The sequence below is a fragment of the Diadema antillarum genome, unplaced genomic scaffold (assembly GCF_040938485.1).
Source record: "Diadema antillarum isolate AM-2024a unplaced genomic scaffold, OU_Dant_1.0 seq00000821_RagTag, whole genome shotgun sequence".
NCBI classification, from domain to species: domain Eukaryota; kingdom Metazoa; phylum Echinodermata; class Echinoidea; order Diadematoida; family Diadematidae; genus Diadema; species Diadema antillarum.
This window is the reverse complement of record NW_027271698.1, coordinates 1,832,975-1,857,792: the sequence shown is the minus strand read 5'-3', so window position 1 is coordinate 1,857,792 and position 24,818 is coordinate 1,832,975. Positions and strand designations below refer to the sequence as shown.

Sequence of the window (24,818 nt, the reverse complement as noted above, 5' to 3'; positions counted from 1 at the left end):
CTAGCACAAGACTAGTCTAGAAAAGAAAGATGAGAGAAACGACAAAATCCACACAGCTGGTATTTTGAGACACAGCACAATGTACAATTACAATGTACATTGTATTATCAATGGCTGTCATTGTAATGCTGAAAAGAACAAGCCATATTTTGGTGATGGAGCTGCAGATGGTCACTAAATCATCAATTCTACATGTGACAACCCAGAAAATACAGTCATGTATGGGATTTATGATCTACCACTGATGCACTCTATACACTGTTGGTATTTTTTATGCACTTTTTAACATTGTGGAGTAAAATGCTGGGCTGCTGGGTCGTGTACAAAACATGCGCATCACATCCACCCTGTATATGGAGTGTACACTACACAGGCGGCCAGCCATGCATCTACTCCACCATACGCCATGCAACCTTCGCTGCGGTACAAAAATTATGCGTGCAGCCTCTACGCTTTCTGCAACAGGCGAGGGGTGTTCATAAACTGCATACGATACACATTTTGAATGGACCCCTGCACTCACTGCGACGGGATATGAAATTTGAATTCAGAGCTATCAATAGAAATTGAACTCTACGAGGAACAGACTCGAGCTCTCTCTCCTATGATGGAGTATGATGCTTGAGGTAAAAAGAAAAACACAAACATATTATTTCTGGAATAAAGACATAGCGACTCGTCGAACAAAGAATGTAACAGATTGCTCGGCCACGGGATGAAAACAGGGCGACCTGCGTCTGCCTACTCACCTGGTCGGTGCGAGGAATGCCTGCTGTCAACGAACAGGGAGAGAAGAGAGAGAGAGAGAGAGCACGACGATGAACCTGCTGCTAAGCCAAGCCCGGTTTGTTATGAAACCGAGTGTGTGCTGCTTGCGTGCTTGGAGGAGTCACGACAAAAAATCAGACGGGATAAGCCGACCTGCCACTTCCGGGACAAAATATATCATCAGCTGTGTCCTTCTATAATTTCCTGCCATTCACGAATCACTTGGCAGCTGATGCTAATGTCTGTTCTTATTTCCTTCTCTCAGCTTTTTTTTCCCCCTATCTTTCTATTTTTTTCTTCCTTCGTTATGAGGATGTAGTTATGGGCAAGGAGCAGCTCTCTGCAAAGGTATGCTTTTTTTTACGAGCACTCTGAGCTTCACACACTCACGTATGGGGGAGAAAATGGGAGAGAGAAGAGCACTGCAGCTGTAATGAAGAGAGCCGTGTAATAATTCCGGTGGAGATGTATGACGCAGTGTGTGCATCTACGTGGTGTGCGGTACGGTGCGTGTTTGTGGGTGTGTGTGTGTCTGTGTGTGTGTGTGGGGTACATGGGTACATGTGTGTGCATGTGTTTGAGGGTGTTTGTATGTATGTGTGTGTTTGTGGGTATGTGGGAGTGTGCATGAGTGAGTGAGTGTGTGTGTGTGTGTGTGTGTGTACGTGTGACTGTACATGTGCGTCAGGATGTCTGCATGCGTGTACATGCAGCCAGGCAGGGGCCGCTTGCCCCAGGACTTGGGCTGACTTTTGGCTTGGTTTCAAGTCAACCCCCTATAGAACGGGTGAGTCATCTTTAAAGGGTGTTTGGACGGGGTGCATACGCATGTTTGTACACAACAAAACCAAAACAATGGAGAGAAAACTCCAGATTTGGCCTTGGTAATGCCCCAATTCAATAAAACTCTATGTGACACTTCTGTTTAAGCTGGCCTCATATATTCTTACATCCAAGTGCTTCTAGTCACTGAATAAAGTATAGCACATTGTCAAACACATGGATAACATATAGTATGAAATATCAATACAGACACTAGAAAACAGCTGACACTTCAATCAAATCGACTCCTCGGGAACATTATTTGTATAGCTTAATACCCGCTGGTAGCCCCTGGTCCACATTGTAAAAACAGCAGGTTAGAGATGGATCAGGAACGCTTTGCCGCCATCAAACACGATATTTGTATTCTCACTGGCTACCACTGTGAACACACTGTTGTAGCACACTGTTGATTACAACAAGCAATGCAGTATTCTCAGGAGTTGCTATCAGTCAGATTTTCATAATTTCATAACAATAAATTGTAAGAAACATGACATGAAATAGATGAAAAGAGACTAGAATTCACTGATTTCCTCATATTTTCACTGCTTGTTACCGCACTCCACTTGAAGTGGTACTACATCAAACTACCCAAGTTGTGACAGTAGTGGACTGACAGCTCAAGACATGAATGAAAGAACTGGGACAGTACACCTTTCCTTTATTTGAGTGGGTACTACACAGTTTGACAGATTCTCCCTGCTGATTTACAATTCCCCACAAGCCATGAGCCACAAGCACATGATCCACATTTCACAATGCTCTTCTCCTGATGCCGTAGAGTTTAAAATCTACAGGAAACACCTGTCCTGTAAGTCCATCATGATGTGCACATGCTGAAATTCTAACCTTGCGACATCAGAAGTGGCGATAAGCACAACAAACAGTTCTTGGAAGGCTGTGGCCACGAAATGTGAGTGTAAGGACAAGACAAAGAATGGACCGAAATCCAAAGACCAAAATATGATACTTGGGATTCATCAATGAGAGACAGAATGAAGGAGAGACAGACAGACAGACAGACAGACAGACAGACAGACAGACAGAAAGACAGACAGACAGGCAAAGAAAGAAAGAGAAAGGGAATGGATTATGATTGGTACAGTCAAACCTGTCTATAGCAGCCACCCAAAGGAGATGAAAAAAGTAGCCGCTGTAGACAGGTGGCTGCTATAGACAGGGTCATTATCATGGCTTTTCTGAAGGGGGGAATTGTGTTTAGTGGTCACATATGGCAGGTGGCTGCTATAGACGGTGGTCACTATAGACAGGTTTGACTGTACTTAATACCCAATAGGCCTATGGCAACAACATACCGATAGAACAACAATTCTTTGATACACATGTTGAAATGGCAGCAAGGGAAAAGAAGACTGGTTCATGTGTGTGGCAAAAAAAAGAGAGAGAGAGATGTATGATTCATCAAATGAAATCAACCTCATGCAGGCAAAAGAGCAAAGTTGACGGCTTGAAAAAAAGTGTGCTACAAAGCAATGACCCTTTCCTTCCAGCGATTATGAAGGGGAAACATGTATCTCAGCACTTGACAAAATTTGTACACATGTACATAAATGTAATATACTTTTACCAAAGAAATGCAATCAGATTATTTCATACTAGAATGCTGACATCTGTGTGTGGAAGCTCTCCTTCTCCATCCTTGGTATGGAGAAACTTAGTAAGCAAAAGCTTAAACTACAAGTGATTATTATCTGGAAAGATGTTGAAAGAATAAGTCTTCAGAGGACCCATACATGGAATGAATCTCTCAGAAAACATTTTATGGATTTATCACACAGCAGCCCATCTTCCTAAGATATTAACTCCCATACTATTCTCATCATCAATGCAATGTCTGTATTTTGGAGAGTAAACCGGACAGAGCTGCACGATATGAGCACTACAACTTGCATGTTGAACTTTTCAGGAGAAACTAGTCCCATCTCAAGCATCTCAGAAATGCAAGTGGACATATGAGGTAACAAGGTAGTATATGTCAGATTTTAATGCAGTGTGAAAGTTTGCCCAAGTCTTGAAGTCTTGCCCTAGCAAAGTAGGCAGCCACTGAACACAACGAACATTTACCAATATTTAAAGAACCAATTCTGCTCTTCTCCAATTCAGGCCACTGGTAATGCCACGCAATACTGTAAAACCAGGAATGTTCGCGTGCATTCTAATTTCGCGAATTTCGCGAAGACCAAGATTCGCAAAATTAAAATGCACGCGAAAGTTCTTGTCTACACTATATGCACTGAACGCCAGTGGCAATTCGCGAAAATTTCATGCCATGAATATCATGTTTTATGGTATCACAATTCATCATAAAGGCTGCCATGAATTCAGTTATGCTTCCCTCAGACGTCAATGGTTTATACATACTTCCATGAATGATTTTAAAGATTATATCAGGTTAAATATATATATATGTAATACTGTTTTGATTATTTCCTGACGTTACACCTGTAATTCTCAACAGTGAGAAGAGAGAGATATCATACATCAGAAGATATGAATCGAATGCATTTGAAAAACAGCCATGAAGAGGAAGGATCCACATTGCTTACAGGGGCGTAGTCCCAGTAGTGTAGAGGGCGCTGTTGATGATACAGCCGATCACCATTTTAGCATTGATACAAAGATTACCGAAATTGAGCTGTCATCAAGAGTAAAGTGCGTAGGTGTTGCTAAGTAACGTTGCCTTCGTTGTCTTCTCTGCGCATCGCGCAGTCTGTAGTAATGCCAGGGTGCGTGCATATGTGCCTGTTATTATGACATCACAAAAGAAGTTTACTAAAGCTGTCATCCCCCCAGCCGAATCATGAGCCGAACTGTGATCGGACCACTGACTACAGTGGATCGGACTTCTTCGGACTCGGGGAAGTGGGCCAAAGCGTAAGCGCTAAAGAGGAGTCGATAGCGTAGGTCTCTATAGGAAACTTGCGCTGTGCGCCCGCGTACGCATTTGACTAAAACATCGGGACCATGCACCTTTAATAATTCTTTCAAATATGACAGCAAAATGATAAAATACATTAGAAAGCTGATGCCATCAGGAACCAAAATTGCCATTTTTCTACCATGTGTCTTGCATTCAATAGTTGAACATAATGGAGAAGAACTATGTACACCGTAATGCCAACTTGTTACAAAAATAAATTCCAGTTTTGCATTGTGGCTAGGGTCTTACATGAAATTCCTTTCACTGGCTACTAAAACAACTGTACACAAGGCCACTAAAACAGCAACACATTGTTGTAGCTTCTGATGTCTGGCCTCAATAAAATTTAATCACACATGCAAAATATTTTTATGCTGTCTGTTAAAGTATTGTTTGCGTTCACATTCACAGAAAAACAGAACTGTAATTAATCTCATAATTAGGTGATCCGAGTATCCTCTCGGATCACCTTCTGTATCTGTACGGATTCTTTGTTTTTCTTCTTCTTCTTTATTTCTCCTCAAAAGTTGTGCAGAGGTTAGCTCAGAAAGTCCGCTGCCTGTCAATTTCAAAATTATATCATGTATGCATCATGTCCCAAAGACGGCAAATCTAATGTATCATTGTGATCAGTCGACCGTGACGTCACTATGACGTCATTATATGAAATCACATTCTCAATCATATCTCATTAATGAAATAGAATTTTTCAATGAAATTTACGTCACATATATTTAAAGTTATGCGCATTCTACTCATGTTCTCAAAATTCATATTTTCTCTTAAAACGTGCGCGTACGCGCGCGTTGAAATATTTGTATGCTCCAATCGAGCTCAAAATTTTTTTGCACACGTTTCAGACCATTTGGAGCATTTTTTGAAAAATTGAAAAAATCGGACGGACGCGTACGCGCGCGCGCATATACGCACGCACAGCTCATATGCAATTGAAATTTCCAGTTTTTTCACTTTGATCGCATGTCTGAAATGTCAAGGAATATTTATACCAAGTTTCAAGTCAATCCGACTCAATATGACGTCATACGGGGCCGTCAAAGTTGAAATTCCGCGCGCGCGTCAATGGCGATATACAGTGCAACTACGCCAAAAAACTGCCAATTTTAAATCCGATTTTACTCGTCAGGATGGACGGTGACCCCCCATTTTCTTTACATATATTGAAAGCTGATGAGTTGTACATGTCATTTCATGGGTAGGCAATGCTGACAAAATGATTAAAAGATATCAAATTTCTTAATAAAGTAAAAAAAGTAAATTTTCAAAATGACGTCATCAAATTACAAGTTTACTCGAGCGTATCTCACCTATCCTCTGCCAATTTTCTCCCATATTTCAGTATGTTGTAGCTTATGAAATGTTCTTTCATTAATGTAAAAACAACATTTTGATTGGATGACGTCATCGCCTCGTAAAAATGGATTGAATGTATCCTTGTAGAATTTGACCAGTTTACGTGTTATCTCTATGGGAGAGCAGTTTTTCTGGCAGTGAAAATTGACATGACTCTCTTTTTCGAGCACTAGCTCACTTTTGCTTCGGTGAATTTTTCCCAGATTTTAGTATGTTGTAGCTGAGACTTTGGGCTATCGTAAGTGTGCCCTTCATTTTTTCATACGACGTCGGCATCACGTCGAAAAACTTGGTTGAAAATGGCACGTGGCTTCGATGCAGCGTCATTTTGCTTAATACACAGGGCCTATGGAGCATGAAATAGGTCATTGCATAGCGCATCCGACTCGTAATCCTAAGGTCCCTGGTTCGAGGCTCACCCCTGCCAATATTTTTTTTCATTTTTTTAAACACTTTTTTTCTTCTTTTTCTTTAGTTAGTCTTAATCTCCCTTCCTAACTTTATCTTTTTCTGATTTTTTTATGCTTCTCCTTCAAATTTCTATAAAATAACATTTTTTTCTTTATTTTTCTTTCTTTCTACTACTTTCTGTGCAATAGATGAACAACAACAATGGCTATCAATCCCATATTTTGCACATGTTTAGTTCATGTCACGTACATTATTTCATAAAATAACAACTACTTGATCAGACACCATCTTGGGTATGTAAATTAGGGTCAAAGGTCATAAATGTTTCATCCTGTATCTTGGTGAATACATGTCCTATCTTTCCCATATTTTGCACACACAAAGACCATGTAACAAGGATCATTTCACAAAATAACCACTTTTTGCTCAGACGCCATCTTGGGTGTGCAAAGTGAGGTCAAAGGTCATATGTACTTCTTTCTGTATTTTCGTTATGACGTGTTATCTCTATGGGAGGGATTTTTTTTTAATGTGAAAATCGACATGCTTTTCTTTATCGAGCACTAGCTCTCACTTACCCTTCGGTGAATTTCTCCCAGATTTTATGTTGTACCTAAGACTTTGCATTTTGCATCTTGGTGAATACCTGTCCTATCTTTGCCATATTTTGCACACGAATATAGACGATGTCGCAAGAATCATTTCACAAAATAACCACTTTTTCCTCAGATGCCATCTTGGGAGTGTAAAGGTGGGTCAAAGGTCATATGTATTCGTTGCTGTATCTTCGTTATTCAGTGTATACAGAATTGGTACCAAAGATGGCAGATATGACTCCCTTTTCTAAATGAGAATCCAAACCTCACACGGCCAATGTCTCTAAACACAGATGAAACTTGTATTGTCATGCCTATTACGATCAGGACTCGAATCATTGATTAAAAAAAAAATCGGATCACCTTAATTTGTCAGTGATGACAAATTACAATCTCTAGTTACACTAGTAACTTAAAACTGGGTCAGCACATCACAAAAAAGATATCACCAAACTTCTGCCAGCATTTTTGTCGCTTACACAAATGAGGGATCTGCAATTACTTCATGTGTGTTAAAATTTGTATACTTACAGTGTAAATACTTCATTCACCAGGCACCCAACAACCTGCCTGAAGCCAATACGTAAAGCATAAATAGACCCATGTGTGCTTTTGCACTTGAGCATAAAAATGGATCACTACGAATTGAAATGAGGTCAATCGTTTGCCGAAGAAATCTTATTTGGCAGTGAGCCGTGAGTGTCCATTGTGCACAACGGATGCATGTGATCCGACTACACATAGATGACATGGGCAGAATTACCTGGCATGTATATGTCAAGTGAGGGCAGGCTACTGGTATAAGTCTCCCCCTCCTGATATGTGCATTCCTAATCTGGATTCCCTACCCCAAGCTTCAGATTGCTTGCACATTCCTACATCGACATTCTCCTATGCATGATGTTGAGTAATGCATGCAAAAAAGCGACTATTTTTATCAGTTTGGTGACTATTAAAATCAATATTAAAAGGACTCACTCAAAATTTATTGGAAAACTTAGAAGAAATATATTACATAGCAGTAGCTGAAGGTATGGCGCATTTCACAGTGAGAATGGATTGATGAAACTCACACATTATGAAATACATGTGTAAAACATACACAATTATCCTGAAATTAAGCTCTTTTTTTGTACACAACACAATGATTAATCTGATAGGTGTGACTCTTGCAGTACAAAATTGTAGTACGGTACAGAAGAGTATAATCAGCTCACATGTACACTTGTATACTGCAAAGCAAGATATTTTCGCGGCATGAAATTTATGCAAATTGCCACTGGCTTTTAATGCTTACAGTGTAGAAGGACTTTTGTGTGACTTCGTAAATCTTACCTCTCACAAAATTTGTGAAATCAAAATGCACACGAATATTTCCAGCTGTACAGTACAATAACACAGAATTTTCTTTAAATACAACTGTACACAACTTTCATTTGATGCATCAGAACAGATAAAATGGTAATGTTTTACTCAAGACAGATTGTTTTGCTTTGTCTTGAGAGTAAGAGAATGAAAGAGAGAAAGAGAATGGGAAGGAGGGAGAAAGGGGTGTGGGGATGAACACAAGAGCTTTCATCTTGGTTCCTACATTGTATATGATTGGTCTTTGGGAGTAGTTTTGTATCACACCCTTTGTCATACACTGCATATCAAAGAGCCTCACTCATAATAGATTCTTGCAATGTCCTATTATGCTTTTGCCAATTATGTTGTACATTTGTTACAAATAGTATAACTAGTACAGTGTACTCTTGGAAATAAGCTAGGCCATGTGATATTTCTTTTGAATTTTACAATTCTCTGAAGGTAATTAGTAATACAATATGAAATCTGCAAGTATCTTTGAATGGGCACTGGAGTCAGAATTTGAAAGTTTCTCCAGGTAATAAAACACACAGATGATATGTAAAAAAAAATACATACAATAATATTGAATAAATAAATGCTGGTAGTATTAAGACATAGTTGTTGACCCTCCTTGAAATGCCAGGAAAGGTCACTGAAGGACGATAGTTTGTTGAAGCTGAACAATCTATTCTTTTCCTCTCTTTTTTTTTTTTTCAATTTGTGCTACAGCTGTCCATGGCAGCCTACCATGACATTTGACAAGGGGGCTTGTCAAACCTACCAACAGCTACACACTTGTGCATGCGCATATTTATGTACAATGCATGTATGTGTGTGTTATGTTGGTATGTGGTAATTTCATATGTGCATGTGTACGTATTATGCAAGTACATGCATGTAATTTGATATGCTTAAATATGTCTGTATAGATATATGTAATGGTATGTACAGCTATATGGATGCATCTACATGTATTTGTGTGTATTTGATGTGTATATTAAAGGGACTGTACAGTACTGGTTGAGGTAGGGATTCATGTTTTGAACATTCCTAAGTGAGATAATGAAAAGCCTCTTATGAAATATGAAAGAGCATGTAATTTCAAGAAGGACTCAACGTTTATTTGATGAAAATTGGTTTTCAAATGGCTTAGATATAAAAAAAAGTGCTAATAATAAAAGGCGACATGCCCCAACTTTATTAGTATCTCTTTGTTTCACCTTGTTTTTGGATATCTCAGCCATTTCAAAACCGATTTTCATCGAATAAACTTTTGATACCCCTTAGAACTGCATGCTCTTTGACATCTCATAGAGTGGTTTCTGAATATCTCACAAAATGTTAAAAGCTAAATCTTCAACTCGACCAGAACTGTACACACCCTTTAAATAGCATTTGTATGCATATGATTACATGTACATGTATGTATGTATGTATGCAAATGTGCATGTATGTATATGCATGGTTGTAGCTCCATGGTAGGAATATGTACATTGTATGTGTTTACGGGTACATCACAGACATCTTGTCTTAAGACTGCTGTGACTATTGTGAAATGGAAACAGCACATAGTTATGGACTTTCTAATGTGTAGCTGCAATATTCTCAATTACTATGTGATTATGTGATTACTGTTTGTATCAGTGCTTGTGTGGGTTTTTTTTTTCACATTTCATTTTTTAAACTTTTTCCACACTTTGGCATAACTTCCTTTACTAAGAAATATATTATCTATTTTCTCAGTATAGAAAATTCTCCATAATTTGTTGCCAAGAAACTCATAAAATATAGAGTTAACACAAGAACTAAAACATTGCAAGTCGTTAGCAGGTGGGTCTTTACAGCACACCTTCTATTACACAGATTGTCATAATACCGGTACAGTATATGGTGCCATACAAATGCTGCAAATCATCATCATTGTACCGTACATGTATGTCCCCCAAAAAATTACAACGGGGCCCTCCGCAATGATATCTTTAAAAATAGTGAATCAATCTCAATACAAATTCAGGGTATGAAACTATAACTCATTGCCCACATCTTAAATACAGAAAACCCCATTCGATTTGCTCAGTGGTCAAAGAGAAATGAGGAATTTTGTAGAGGATGTCAAGAATCCCTTCCCTCCAAGTTCTGTCTATTGTATTCGTCCCCACAAAAGCACTGAAGTGCTAAACTTGGAAGAATCAGACTCATGACACGCTCTACAACTTTTCACATTTCTCTGTGACCGCTTAACCAAATTGAATGGGGTTTTCTGCAAAATAGAGCTAAGATTTTATATTTTAAGACCTTGAAGTAGCATTTAGACAGTTTAATCATATTGGATGTTATCAATGCAAAAATTGATTGTAATTTTTTGGGGACATAATAATTTACGTTACAATTTCTCAAAGAAAGTGGTCATACCAATATTCACTGCAATACAGGAAACAACTAGATCATCTACATTGACATGTGTAGTGGGTCCAAGGTGTGGCCACCTGGTGGCCACAGTTACCAGACAAATAACGTGAATATAAACAGGATTTACGTAAGAATCTCAGAGTAGACACACTGACCTAATTACTGATAAGAGAATAAAATCCTTGATGAGTCAGAGTCTTCATTTCCAGAAAAAGACAATGAGTTACTGGGTCAGGCCACCTAAGATTGTTGCTGTGTCACTACTACCCATAAAAAGGCAATTAATCCTTAGACTAGCCAAAAACTGTGGTATGTGATGAGGGTGTTTTCTTATTTGAATAAAAGCCCACAGTATTGACAAAACAAAAATCAATGATTTGAACTAGTCATTTGTAGACATGGCAAGAATAATTTTCATTTGGTAGGGTTTTTGGCAATCATTTTTTGCTTTTTATTGTCAAAAAGCTATACAGCAATCACCCAAAATTTGTTTCCATGAATTCTTTTTGATTAATTTCTGCTTTTTTCCCTTTGTGATCTGACCCCATTTCATAAAGCACTTCAGTTTTATTGCAAAGTAGCTGGGTACATCTGCTCAACTTTGATTGATGAAGAAGATACCATGCTAATTGCAATTTGTGTAACACTCAATATTGTTATTTCAAATCTTTTCTTGAAATGTGCCCTTGATGTACTCCATAAGAATACTTTCACATGGAATAGCAGAGACAAGGGCTACATACAAAAGGCCACTGAAAAGACCCCACACAGAATTGCATTATACAATGAACATACATTATATAGTTTAGTACAATACATTGGAGCTATTGCATCATGCTGTTAAACACCAGGGTTATGTTGGCTTTAATGAATAGAGCAAAAAAAAAAAGAAGAAAAAGATAAATAGAATGGTAGAGGTTTCATAAAACACATTGGACCTGCCATAAGTTGTGGAATTTCTAAGTTTCCTGTGTTTCACTAATCAGTGATATCATTCACAGCAGCCATATACTGTATACGCAATCTATGTTGTGAGGTTTTTACTTTCGCGAATTTTGCAAGTCGGGTGCTATTTACAAATTTCACAACACGCGTAATTATTAACTCTGATTTCCATATGAGTGCATGCACACACATACATTTCTCCATTCATTACGGCACTCCACGACTGTGAATTTAACCACTCATGAAATTGTCGGGAAGTCCCGATTCTAAAAGAAAGACTTGTTATATATGGTGGCACGACATTTGCTCCTGCAACAATTGCTCGTCTTATTTTCTCCACAGACTTAGGGTGAGGGTTGTGATAGGTTTTTAGGTTTAGTTTGATCATGGAGCTTTGTAGCTCCATGGTTTGATGAGGATTAGGGTTAGGGTTATGTCTGTGGGTGGAATTAATGTTCGGCTCAGAGTTCTGATATTTCATGGGAGCTATTGTCACAGGAGCAAATGTTATGGAACCGCTAAATATATGGCATATCCACAGTACTCAAATTGCCAGAGGTGGGGGTATGTTATGGAACCGCTAAATATATGGCATATACAGTACTCGAATTGCCAGAGGTGGGGATGCCATTGCCCCCACATATCTCACATTGAGCTGCATACCAAGTTTCACTAAAATATCCTCTCTTTAATTGCATACCAATCTTCACTAAATATCCTCTCTTGACATGAAATCAAAGAGGAAACAGATGCATCCTTTGCATCAGGCCAGCCATAGCAGCTTTGATATCAACTAGCCATGATGACTATTTACAGGGCAAGAGGTGGCAGTTGCTATTAACTCAGTGACCAAAAACATGATTTTAACATCAATTTCTTTACAAACCAGTTGGAGAGTTATGACACCATATGACTCCTTTCAACGGTTTTCCCCTGGTTATTCAGGGAAACCATATTTGTCCCATGAGCATTCTTTTCATGAAAATTCAGGGCTCCACACTTACTCTTTTCTTTTTTCTTCTTCTTTTGCTTGTCCTTCACTTCAGGCATGTAGATTTGTGACTTATCGTATCTTTGCTTGCCCATGAGGAAAGCTACTTGCCCAAAACAAAAAATTAAGGGAAAAAATTAAAACATAGTTGTTGTTTAACCACAGAAGTTTGATATCTTGAATCTGGGATTGCAAGAATTGTGATTACAAAGTTAACTATATTTGCAACAAATGGAAATGAACAGAGGTGTGGGAATTATGATTTGTAATGGACATCTCTGAACAAAGTTTCAGTATACATTTTACCTATCAGAGTCAAGCTGAACATGGTGTAGTAGAAGTGATGGCTTCTTTGACATAGGTCTTGCAGCAGACTTGTTTATTTAAGCACACAGTTATTTTCAGTACGTCCATGTTGACTGCATAGAATGAGCCAACTGCCATTCAAGGGGGCGGGGGGGGGGGGGGAGTGTATCGGTTGTGGGGTGGGCAAATACATTGACAGGTGGGAATGTGTCAAAATGTCGTCCTTCTAACTTCGTAATAACCCGAAACCACACATGCTGACTGTGAACACAGTAATTGGCTTGGTTCATGTTTAAAGGTATTCCCACTTGGCAAACCTTGTTTCCATTTCTATATTTCCCTGAGGAGTTTGCACAATGCATTGTTTATATGCTTGCATCATTTAACTTCCCTCTTGAAACACTTAAAATCTGGATCTGGCTGCTGCTATCATGAGGGGCACTCCTTGCTATCTCGATTGAAGTCTCCGATTGAGGGCAGCTGCTGATTTCCTTTGTATGATTCTTAGAACCACTCTTTGTTTAGATCTTAAGACATGCATTCATAGAATCTAATTACGAAGATATTCCATAGACGTTTTAAAAAGTAGTGACTGAAGAGTATGCCACTGATTACGAGTAAATACAAGAAATGTGACAGCGATTTTCATACACTGAACTGTACACATCTCTCTATTCAATTAGAAATATGAAACACAGTTGCACTGCATAATCAATATTGTAGTATCTCAGATATCAGTACTTCTTGATTTTTATAACTGCTCTGTTTGATAATACGAAATTCCTAATTTTCTTTCAGCACTTCTTTAACATAATTGCACAGTCTCCAATTGTTAGCGAAATTTCTTACATTCTTCTCCTATACTTTCCCAAAATTCAGTATAACTGTAGGGTACATGACGCATCGCTGCACCTTCACAGACAGTGTCACATCAGTATTATTTCTTGATGCTGACTATGAAACCAAAATACTGCCACGACATCCAACATCTCTTTAAATCTTTGATTTCCTCCTAGAGTTAGCAGGAGGAATGGCAGGCTCCAGGTACACCACTGTGAATTAAGTTCAAGTCTGGATTAGTGAAAGGTGTGCCAAGCAGCTGTGGGGAGAGCTCATTCCACCAGAAACAATGGGCTAAATCCAGCCTGAATGACAACAAAAAGCAAGGCCGAAAAACGACACACTTCCGCTGGAGTATATGCTTAGAATGACAGACGTGACCCCAACACCCGTCCTGGTCCCACCTTGCAAAATTCTACACAAGGATTTGCTGATCCACAGTGTGAACTTCCATTAAAACTTGTAACCTTGTCTGACCTCACACAAGGGGGTCGGCATGGGGTCAAGTCAATGGCAAAATACCTGCCAGCTGCCACTGACTCATACAATGTATGCCCTTCATATTTGTGTCCCACTGTGCTTGAGTTTTTGTGATCTGATGGTCTTACTCCCTGCAATAGTACCAAGTGGTACTTTTGCTATGGCAAACGCAAGAAGCATGAAACGGACGCTATTATCTCAGAACAGCATACTGCAAAACGAGGAATGTTCATGCGCATTTTAATCTGTCAAATTTACGAGCCAAGATTCACGAAATTAAAATGCACATGAAAGGTCTTGCAGTCTTCACTGGATATGCATTTAATGCTATATAGGCACTTAGCGAAAATTCCATGCCTCAAAAATATCATGTTTCAAAGTAAGATGTATACGACAGAGATGTATTAACAGATTGAGATGATGTAGTTGGGTCAAGTTTTAGCTGCATCTTTTGAGATGAGTGAAGCCCTGTTTGTTTGGGAATTTTTTTTGAGAGAGAGATGTACCCGTGCTTTGAAGTATTTTTGCCTGACAATATCATGAAAGACCATCACAATCTTCCACTCTCTTCAACTAAATCTTCCACTATCAACTTGACTACTGGAGATCTGTCTTTATTTCTTTTCTACCTGCTCATAAATGGTGCATTGGTCAGTTACTGACTTGGCTCATTTAGGCGAGAGCTGTGTCTGTTTTTCCTTTTTTTTGGGGGAGGGGGTGGGGTCATGTTGCTACAATCATACTGCTTTTCTTTTCTTTGTATGGCACAATGCGCATGGTTGATGCTGTCTGCTGACTATTAATAGTCACCTGGGGGGGGGGGGGGAACTATGAGGGAGTCGGCATCATTCGCCCGTTTTCTGGTTTAGGCATGTGCTATAGCAATACAAACAATCAAACAATACTTCTTTAAAAAACAAAAATAATACGACACCCCAAACAGGCGTACCCATTGAATGTAAAGTCTTCATGAACACACGCTACAATGTAATTGAAAAACAAGAGACGAGGGACAGGGGGTCTTGCGCTCACTGAGTATTGCAAGTTCACCTTCCACACATTCTTGCAGAGTACTACCTGAGAACATTGCAAACTTGGGGGCGGGGGGGGGGGGGGGGGGGCTCTTTGAGGGCTTGTACGGGGGCATGGTATCCATTTGCATATTTTATCACACTGGTAAAAATATGTGACAAGTATACTGTATATAGAAAACTAGATTACGCAGTATAAAAAAGAGACTTCATTGTAAAAACTGCTCCCCCCTTCAATCCCTGCCCAACCCCTGGATCTACTACAAATTGTATGAATAACCTTGAAAATGAAATCATTTAAGTATTTACTCAGGGTTATTCCAGTTTTAAACAATCGTATTCTATTTTAGATAGGGGGTTCTATGGGGTCTTTGTATTATTGTAAATTGTCACCCTTGTGATAACGCACTGGGTTTGGCGACAAATTTAATGATGTGTTTTCAAGAATGAAGAAAATGTGTTGGTCCCCCACTCCTTCTGGGGGGTCCCTCAGGGGGAGCATGGTGATCTATAAACAAATTGATATCCTATCCCCCCTAGGAATGCTACCTGCCAAGTTTGGTGGAAAACCACTAAGGGGTTTTAAAGAAGAAGATGAAAATGTAAAAAGTTATTGCACGCTGGACACCAGACGATAAGTGATCGCAATAGCTCACTTGAGCCTTCCGCTCAGATGAGCCAAAAAAAAACAAAGAGAAGAAGGTTTGAGAATCTTAAGAAGCTTGCAATGACCTGGTTTGGCTCTACATGCAACTGATATATACCTAAGATGCATGTTATTTTTTTTTATGTAAAAAGAAGATAGATTAAGAGTAATCATGTACTTGAACTTGTCATTCTGATCGTTTTCACAAACTGTAGAAGAATAAAGTATGACGAAATTATAATCACCTATCAGAATTCATTATAGGCTAACAGCCAGCACGAGTTTTTACATTACACAAATTTGGTAACCTTGCTCCAGTGCTACAAATTACAACAGACTTATTCCATCACAGTTTATTTAATTGCCAAACAGGATGTTTGTGTCAGAGTAGGAGAGTGATGCAGGTATACAATATTTCATCATAAGTACAATGTTCAGCAAACTGTACTGTCATTGAAATGAAAAAAAAAAAAAAGGAATCTGAAGTACTTGCTGACAGCCTTACATACCTTGCTGAAATAGATTTTGAACACTTATACACAGGGATGCCAAGTTCAAAAAAATTTTATGAGTGAGATTTTCATGACTTGGCATCTCGGCATGCGAATGTGCGCGCGAGCGAGGGTGTGGGAGGGGTTTTTCCCCCTGTGGCCTCCCACAGTAGGGAGCTTTTTCAATTTTTAGCTCTTAAAGGGAAGATAAACCCCAAGAACAATGTGGATTGAGTGAAAGCAGCAACATTAGTAGAACACATCAGTGAAAGTTTGAGGAAAATCGGACAATCGATGCAAAAGTTATGAATTTTTAAAGTTTTGGTGTTGGAACCGCTGGATGAGGAGACTACTAGAGGTTATGATGTATGAGTGGACAACAATACCAAGAAAATATAAAGAAAACACTACAAAAATCAATTTTTCATGAAAATTACAAATTCCATCAACTTGATATTGACATATGTTAAGGGTAGCAATTATTCCTCCTGCTTTCTGAAAGCAGTTGGTCCACTGCTCTTTCATAATTCTAAAAAAGTGAATTTTTGTTGAATTTCCTTTATATTTTCTTTGTATTATTGTCCACTCATACGTCATATCCTCTAGTAGTCTCCTCATCCAGCGGTTCCAACACCAAAACTTTAAAAATTCATAACTTTTGCATCGATTGTCCGATTTTCCTCAAACTTTCACTGATGTGTTCTACTAATGTTGCTGCTTTCACTCAATCCACATTGCTCTTTGGGTTTACCTTCCCTTTAATGGTGCGATCAGGTGCATACTTCAGTGACGATTTTTTACTTATTATGAAAGACAAAAGGGAAATATACCTTCAATTGCAACTATCACTTTAATCTTTTGAGCTATGCTCACTATTATAGGCCCAAATTGCAGACTTTGCCCGATGCGTGAGAAAAATGGGTGCCATGCGTGAGATCGTGAGATGGCCCCTAAATGCTTGAGTCTCACGCAGAATGCGTGAGACTTGGTAGCTCTGTATACAACCTACAGTTATTGTCATTGAAAGACAATCCTATATTGAACATTGCATTGAAGGAACTGCTCTGCTGTGACATGCGAAAACAAAATACAAAGGTAGTCCTTGGAAAGACGATGGTGGGTTGAGGGATTGGTAAAATGAAGACCTTCAGGGCAACAAATATTGCAATCCATGATACATTGCATTGCACATCCTCCTCCATGCAGCTACTGGAATCATATAGAGTTTATAAACTGTCTTATCCTCTTATTCATTACCATCAGTTATTTGCGACAGATATTTTTCTTGTTGCATCATCAGTCTCTGGCTAGATTGAACCTTGTGTCGTTTTAATCTTTGCAAAGCGTTTCTTCCCTGTTAGCTTCAATGGCCTTCACTGTAATCTCAACCAGCCGATTGTGTTGACAGTGGGGTGTGCGTGCTTGGCTCCCAGAATCGGCTATGATAAGCTGTACAGACAATTGCACACTCACACCCCACATACACCCTGCTGATCAATATTTGTGCTAGATTTGTAGAACTACTCCTATCACTGAAAAAAAAAGAAATTGTGCTTTGCCTCATTTAAAGGGACATGATGTAACAGTATGTAACAAATGTTGCTTACCGCCATGTTACCTAACACAAAAAAAAATGCCTTTTTCCCTATCGACATGCACTCGAAGGAAAATCTATACAAAGTTGGTCTACAAAAAAGTAAGTAACTGTGATCCATCACGAAGGCCTTATTATGAAATTGTATGACATGTTCTTTCAGGTCTCTGGTGTGTTTTTTTTTTTTCTCTCGAGACTAGGCTCTATAGTATCTAATGGCATTCATGTCCTACCGTGGTATGAAAGCTGGCCACCAGATTTCGTAAGTACAATTTTGGGAAAACTTGCTCAGAGAAGTTCTCTGTGGGAGATACAGTATAGGTGCTTATCAAACCCTTCAAGGGCTAACACTTAATTCTAGCTTGCCAAACTTTTGGAATAAGCATTCAATTCATCTTCTTGAACCTGAATCTATTGTAAGTTAGACGTGCAGCTTAGGCATAACTATCTTTCCTTCCATCCAACAGAAAGGAAATATTGGTGACAAGATAGAGATTTTGGAGATAAAGATAATACTTGATCTGCTCATTAACGGTTAGCTTCCAGTCATCTGCGCCAGTCGGCGGAGAAAACACTTCACTGGATGTGCCAACAGCTACAAACGTACATAAAGCACAGCCAGGGGTCATATAAAGTAGGTGAATTCACAGCATCAAAGCAAGATGATAATGAATTAACACACACTGTGAAGTTTTTCAAAACTTTTAAATCTTTATAGAGATATGAAAAAGAGATAATTACGGTATCATGCATTCAAGCTGCAAGAGGATCAAATATTGCACATGTATTTATCAACAAACCTACCTTCTTTAGTAGTTTTCATTTCAGTTTTCATGTATGAATTTATCAGAGTGATGTCGTGACTGGTCATGGATACATGGACAGATTTGAACAAATTCTCCTTGTAGGATTTTATCAGGTTCTAATCTAATTTGCATAATAATGAAACTTAAAATGCTTCTAACAATTCCTACCCAAATTTGGTTGTACGGAAACAGTCAAACATGAACAAAAGAAACATCACACTTGTAGATTTTTTTTTTTTTTTTTTAAAGGTGACACAACAGAGAATGAAAAAGAGAGAAGGAGAGAAAAGGTGAGATATCTAGATGGATAAACAGAGAGAGAGAGAGGGAGGGAGAGAGAGAGAAAGAAAGATGAAAAATCAACTTTAATTAGTGGACTACTGTAAAACGAGGAATGTTCGCGTGCATTTTAATTTTGCGAATTTCGCGAGAGCCAAGCTTCGTAAAATTAAAATGCATGCGAAGGCTCGTCTACACTATATGCATTGAATGCCTGAGGCACTTCGCGAAAATTTCACGCTGTGAAAAAGGCCGTTGGCTCCAATTCGCGAAAATTTCTACAATATGCTTTCTACAATATATGCCATTAGATTCCTACAAAATAATACTCACATGTATGATTTTATGAATTACATCACCTTAATGTCTTCTTGTGTCACTTATTTCCTGTTTGATATCAATCAGTGCTTTGATATTACAAGCTCTACAACTTCTCTTCCTGGCTTCAATTTGTGTATTTGAGGTCAAAGTGCCGGTACTACTCAATATTGACTTGAGAACCAACACAATATCATTATAACTGAACTTCAGATTACAAAGCAAACAAGATGAACAAATATGCACTTAAACCTCAGTAAAAATAAAAGAAACCGAAAGACATGACTGTATTATCATTCCACAAACAATGAGGCTCATTCCTTTAATCTCTGTTTACGATTTATTCATGATTATGATTAATGTTAGACAAAGAAAAAAATGTCAGGGAGTTTGTGGACAGAAAGTGTGTCACTCTCAGTCACTAGCTTAAAGGGTGTGTACAGTTCTGGTTGAGGTGAGGATTTAGCTTTTAACGTTTTGCGAGATATTCAGAAACCACTCTATGAGATGTCAAAGAGCATGCAATTCTAAGGAGTATCAAAAGTTTATTTGATGAAAATCGGTTTTGAAATGGCTGAGATATCCAAAAACAAGGTGAAACAAAGAGATCCTAATAAAAGGCATGGCCTGTCGCCTTCTATTATTATCACTTTTTTTTGGATATCTCAGCCATTTGAAAACCAATTTTCATCAAATAAACATTTAATCCTTCTTAAAATTACATGCTCTTTCATATTTCATAAGAGGTTTCTCATTATCTCACTTAGGAATGTTCAAAACATGAATCCCCACCTCAACCAGTACTGTACAGCCCCTTTAAATATTTTCTGATCAGTATAGTGCTGTCTGGTGCACGTAAAAATCAACTACTTTGTGCTGTATGGAGCATTTAGACTGGTGAATAATACCACTATTTGTACAATAAGAGGCATTAAGGCAAACAGAAATCCCACATTTCCTTTTATATGCAACGATAACAAGCCACTGATCAAATTTTGGCCTGATAACATTCAGATAATATCTGACTTCATGGTATAGTGTGCCTATGTGCCAAGGAAAACTAATTGCTCAGGGCATAAACATAGTTTCAGGGGCACCAATGAAAATATTCCAAAACTTTGTCTTCAATTCTGATATGATCAGATACACCATATAGCACTAGTTATGTGCAAATGAGATGTCAGATGAGAAGAAATCAATGCCAGAAACTTCACAAACAAACCATTGACCAATCATATTCCACTGCAAAGTGCTGGTAAATCCAAATGAAACAGTACAACACACTTCATTTCATACAGTTACAATGTACAGTTGTATATCTGCACTATACTGTTTACTAAACTAGGCTTTTAGCATTTTAAGCTTTATCTACAATGTAATTTGTGTATCTTCCAATAGAAGATACTGTAAAAGCCGTTATTTTTGCAAGGGTTTCATCAATTTCAAACAATATGCGAAAATACTGCCACCTGATATTAAACGGATAGCCATTAGTGCACTTGAGAGCAGTGGTGTCAAATCGCGAAAACAACATATCACAAAAATATGTGACCTTCTCATTTGCGAAAATATCTGCATGCTTAAATAATAGCTAACTATTTGGTAATTGCACGGCATCACTCAGACTCAAGTTCATTCCAAGATAAATCCTGTCATCAAACGGTACAAGGCTTTGTAAGGTGCAGGCACTGTGTCTGGTTTAGAATGAATGACTCTAAATTCATGCCGTTTTGGACTGTACAATCCACTGTCTGACTCTGGGATGTTTCCTTACACACATGACATTATATTCTTGATAATTTCTTCTAGATCCCTGAACTGTTGATTTCCTATCACTGTTACTCTAAACAAACAAAAATTTATAACCCATGTTAATGTCATTATGCCAACTGTCCTGCGCAGTAATGAGTTGTGATTGTGCTGACCACTACCAAATGTATGACCATACGTACTTCAAACAAGGAAATTTAAGATTGGACATACACAGTTCCATAATCCTTGTCATTAATGACTTCCTTTGCAATTCTAGACCGATGTTTTATTTTGCATGGTTTTGTTGGGGTCCTTTTGTAAGAAGAGGAAAATTGCAGCTCCACTGAACATAAGTACTTGTATGGTTAATGAGAAACTTGGGATAATACAAAAATAAAAGTAACCTCAAGGCTGCTCACTGCCGGACCACTTAGATAATCTCCCTCGAGCCAGTCACACCACTGAGAGAAAGGCCAGTCTGTCATGTAAACATTCTGAGTAAGGACAGACAAATATTATTTCCCCGGCCCTGGTATCTGCCTAAAGGAGATTTACCTTAAGAAGAGAATAGTTTTATGCAACGGATTTGTATCTGAAAGCTCTAAGTAGATCAGTAAAATTCTGCTCAAAAAATTGAATTACAAAAAATAAAAGCTACAAATGATTGGACTTGAATATCTCTTTAGAACCTGTTTTTCCCATGGCTACAGACATACATGTATTTGTCCCATGAACACAATTTTCATGCACTGTATCTTTTCTAGTATATTTTGTCATATGTTGTTTTGAACTCTCCTATCTTCTTCTTTCTTCTTCTTCTCCTTCCGTGAGAGTGACAACAATCAACTTGCTGATTATTCTGTCACTTTTGGGGAAGTCTAAGTTATGCCACTCTTCAAAGGGTTCAAGTAGTTGCAGAAATAATCCTGTACAATATCTCTGGTTATCTAGATTTAAATAGTCTGCATTTATTTTTGTGCCAATAAGGAAGCAATAAGATGTTTATACAAAGAGTTTATTAAATGTAAAGTAGCACCATTCTAATTAATGATCAATGGCTCCAAAGAATTACCGGTAGGCACACATGGTGAAAATCACCCACTTCCCTAAAGTTGTTTTCACATTGTATAAATCTATAATACAAAATAGCGGGATAATGATCGTGATCCAAATATTGACATTTTGTAAAAGTGTGAATCTCACTATTGACTGATAGAGGTGTGTTCACCTCATAGTCCAGCTTCCTGCATGCTGCCCAGTGCCTCGAGCAGAGCATGTGTTTTAATAGTGCACATACAATATGTACCAACCCGGCGCGGGGCGCAGTTAACCCGACTTGGTGCGTGTTGGGGTTACTGGTGCGGTTAAATGTGTACAAAACCTCAAATACGCGCAGCTTGAACTCCCAAGTTCATTGACCCTATAGAGTACATGTCCTGGTTTGCAGCCGCATACAATGTAAGGGTTTTTCCACTCTGAAACGCAAACTTACAAATTGCTTTAACCCAGGTTATATTATAGAGGTTGACCACTTACCAATTTACATTATTGTCACCATCGCGATAGTAAAAAAAGACCACGGCCGCGATCTGGTACAGCATCCGCCGGTTCGCGACCGTGGTAGTCCGGTTCACGGCCTGATGTACAATTCCTATGCGATACGCGCGCGCTCCGCGATCTTCTGCTGAACGCCTTCATTTGGCTCGCGAACATTGCGTTAGCGCCAAGTGCCATTGCGAAAGCACGTGAAAAGGGCTGGCGCGCATGCACTGACCACGAACAGGGATTGCAGTTGTGGCGGTGTTACTGATTGTCTTTTTTATGTTTTTGTATTCTATCGATCGTAACATCCACTACTGGAAAAAAATGGCGGCCCACATCGGCTTGCGAAAGTTCTATTTCTATGTGAGGACATGTATTAAAAATCCATGAACATCGGGAAAATGACAAAAAAATCTAGTTTCTTAGTAAAAAGTACCACAAATGAAATTTTGGATGCGAGATGTCGTCATTTAGGTGAGAATATTTCACTTTGGTTGGAGATTTTGCCCATGTCATCAGTTGATTTTTGTAGATTAGCAGTGTGTTAGTGAATGTGTGGTATACTACATAATCAAGCGAATTGCCGCAGTCCTTTCATTTTCACGTTGCATTGTAAAAAAGCGTGGAGACTCCTTATAAGGGGTGCCCCGGGGGTTACTTATAAGGGGGACGGGGTTACTTATAAGGGGGATGGGTTACTTATAAGGAGGGGCCCCCCTTGTGAGTGGGTTTCCCGAACTGATATACACAGCCCTGTCACTGTAAACATACATGGCAGTAGAATCTAGTTCAAAGTTGTCCAACAGTTAGAGTAGAATTTAGCGTGTTTAGATTCTATAAAGTTCTTTGCTAACTAGATCTAGAACTGTAACAAGGCCTACAGCTTCATTCGGTGCAAATGAAAACAGGGCCGGGAGCACAATAAATTGTAATGCGCACTTGTCAATTGATTGTCTAGACCCTGTTCCGCATCACTCGTTCCAGAAGTATACACCTCTCTAACCTCGTTACAGCAGTACGAGTAGGTCTACACTTTGTACTACGATATTGTTTTGATTTTGCATGCACTGAACAGTTTGACCTGGGATATACATGTATTGGGACTAAAACGGTAGGAAGATAAACAAGGAACAGGACGGCGGACTGCCAGTGGTGCTCAACTACGTTTCTACTTACACGGCTTCCAGTTACACAGTCAAGCGCAGACTGAATGTGAAAGCTATTTGGCGAAGTAAGGTGAAAGTGCTATCAAACTGAGCACAGCAACAGTCGCTGGAGACAATGTCAATGTCCAAGTACAAGTTGGAGTCAGGAGTTAATCAGGTCGTCCAAATCGTCTCGATGTGATGACAACATCAATCGTCAGCTCATAAACCGTACAAATGATGCTCTACACGACACCACCACACCAACAATGCACCGTCCAGGTCCAGCATGCAGATCAGAGTGCAGAAAATTCCTAAACAACAACCAGCCCTGATCGTTGCGCAGTGTATATGTGTTGCAATGTTGACTTGACAGCTGGCTGGCGAGCGACAGCACAGGGCACCCTGTACAGCTAGTTGAGGTCATCGAGCAAAAGGGCTGTTCATACTTGAGAACAGTGTCTTATCGATCACGAGTCCAATACACGGAAAAAGACAAACGCGCGGATAAACGATAAGGCTGACCACGATAGATATAAACGCGCCAGCTGTCGTATGTTTATCAAAACGTTTTCCTTGATTAGCCTATTTCAAAGGACCATGATATTTTGTGCACTGATGGACGTTCAAATGAAATAATTCTGTCAGACAAATACAAGTATACAGTACAAGAATACGTCTGTATGTCAAGTGCGAGCTCAGGGGCGGATTCAGGAATTCTGTAAAGTGGAGGCGCCTTTATACAAAATTAAAAGGGGTGCACGCACCACCTTTTTTTCTTTTCTTCTTCTTTTGTTTTGATAAAAATAAAGAGGGGGCACCCCCTCTGGATCCACCGCTTGAGCTTGTGTATACTTCAGTGATATGTGTGTTTGCTAGTGCTTGTTTAATTTATGGTATTATGAAGGGTTTTCATACAAAATTATTCAAAAAAAATATTTTTCTGAATAGGCCTACTTTACAAATGATAATAATATTTGA

General features: G+C 38.9%; 1 protein-coding gene across 1 annotated transcript in view; it reads right to left on the bottom strand.

The window, feature by feature from the left end:
- LOC139739866 (rho-related BTB domain-containing protein 1-like) overlaps positions 1–24,164 on the bottom strand; it is an 84,444-nt gene extending 60,280 nt beyond the window's left edge. Inside the window, exon 1 of the mRNA XM_071650470.1 lies at positions 23,869–24,164. The gene's annotated coding sequence lies outside the window, so the exon portion shown is untranslated. The remainder of the gene's footprint in view (positions 1–23,868) is intronic.
- Positions 24,165–24,818: the final 654 nt, after the last annotated feature.